The sequence below is a fragment of the Saccopteryx bilineata genome, chromosome X, assembly GCF_036850765.1.
Source record: "Saccopteryx bilineata isolate mSacBil1 chromosome X, mSacBil1_pri_phased_curated, whole genome shotgun sequence".
NCBI classification, from domain to species: Eukaryota; Metazoa; Chordata; class Mammalia; order Chiroptera; family Emballonuridae; genus Saccopteryx; species Saccopteryx bilineata.
The window spans coordinates 45,776,913-45,779,093 of NC_089502.1; positions in this window are offsets into that span (position 1 = coordinate 45,776,913).

A 2,181-nucleotide genomic window follows, 5' to 3' on the forward strand; every position below is an offset into this window, starting at 1 on the left:
ATATGTAGCTGTTTCAGATTCTATAGTTAGCAATATACTTAACTTTCTAAAACTGTGTATTAGTTTTCTTATTATAAAATGAGAGAATTGGGATAATCTTTATTTACTGATTGATTTTTAGGGAGAGAGAGAAAGAGAGAAAGAGAGAGACAGAAATATCAATTTATTGTTCTACTTAATACATTCACTGGTTGATTCTTGTATTTGCCCTGACCAGAGATCAAACCCACAGCCCTGGTATATTGTGAAGATGTTCTAAACAACTAAAGTAACTGGCCAGGGCAGATAATCTTTAAAGATGCATTCAGCTTAAGAAGTACATGATTCTTTAATTGCGATATTTTTATTAATGGTATGAGGCTTCTGCAACAAATTCAGAATAAATCACTTTGGCTTCTCAAATTCGATAAGAATATTAATGCTTGAGAATCGGTTTAATTCAAACTTAACTTTTAGCTTAAGGTACCTGCATCAGTGGAACCAAGTTCAACTTCGAAGCCTTTCATAGCATAGGAAATATTGTCAGCCACAAAGGCAGAGATCCTCTGTGTGCAAGTCCTTACGGTTCTCTTCTACTGGCAGGTGATAATGAAACACTCTGGAGGGCTCCTTTTAAGTTTCTATACAACTAAAGATGTTCATTTTCATGAGTCCTGGAGGTAGAAATAAATTGTCTTACCATGAATGGGAGTAGTCCTACTAGAGGTAGCCAGATGGAGGCCATCCAATTAGTTTGAAAAGCTGAATATGAGAAGAAGGGCTAAAAGAGCCTATTTCTTGATGAAAATGGCAGAAGAGGGCCTGTAGAAACCTGTGCTTCTTTGTTAAGAAATATTCTTAAGCAAGTTAAACACAAGTTCCCTTCTATGACTTTAAAATCCAAAATGGTTGACATTAACATGAACATATTTTAAGGATTTCCATAAAACAATTAAATAAAATTATGAAAATCATTATTGATGTTTACTAAATATTTCCAGTTCACTGACTCCAAAACATATGGTAGAATTGTAATTCTTGTTATTATTATGATTGAGTGAGACCTCATGACTGGCCTTGGCATATGAGTTGCTGTAAAATCATAACATATGTCACTTTAAAACTAGAGCATTTCATTAAATAGTGAAATCTTTCTAAGTTTTTTTTTCCTATGGTATGGAAACCATCAACATTCAAAAATTTAAGGAAGTGGTTGCTTTGTCAGCATGAAAATTGTAGAACAGAGTGCTCAGTCAATCTTTAGAAATAAACAATTATTGTCACAAACCACTAATATGTTGGGAGGAGTTTGAAAATGTAACAGCTATCATATCTTGATTTACACAGTAAGAAAATATTAAACCAGCAGCAGAGACTCTAAGAAATGTTCACTTACTTAGTTTTTCCCCATCTATAAATATTTTAATGTAAATTACACAATAAAGCCTTTATTGATACCTTTAAAGAGGCTTCTGGTGCAAAAGGGCCAAAGCATTATAATTTATTATTGTATTTTTATATTAATAACAACATTAATTTTTCTAGCAAGTATAGGGAGGCAGAGAAACAGTGACACACTTTAAAGGTGCATCTTGATTTGAGAAACATTAAAATGACAAAACAGTGCATCTTATTCCTTAAGGAACTATGGTAAATAGTACAGGTGCTAAAATACCTACCTAGAAGCTTAGAAAAAACAAACAAACAAACACTTTAGGTTAGAGACTCACCTAACCAAAATCCATGATCACCAAAATCCATCTTTTCCTCTGGAAACTTTTTTTTTTTTCCTTTTCGTATTCTTCTGAAGCTGGAAACGGGGAGGCAGTCAGACAGACTCCCGCATGCGCCTGACGGGGATCCATCCGGCACACCCACCAGGGGGCGACGCTCTGCCCATCCGGGGTGTCGTTCTGTTGAGACCAGAGCCACTCAAGCGCCTGAGGCAGAGGCCATGGAGCCATCCCCAGCGCCCGGGCCATCTTTGCTCCAGTGGAGCTTTGGCTGCGGGAGGGGAAGAGAGAGACAGAGAGGAAGGAGAAGGGGAGGGGTGGAGAAGCAGATGGGCGTCGCTCCTGTGTGCCCTGGCCAGGAACGAACCCGGGACTTCCGCATGCCAGGCCGACGCTCTACCACTGAGCCAACCGGCCAGGGCCTCCTCTGGAAACTTTTATTGTGACTATAATATCTTTGCTCCATCAT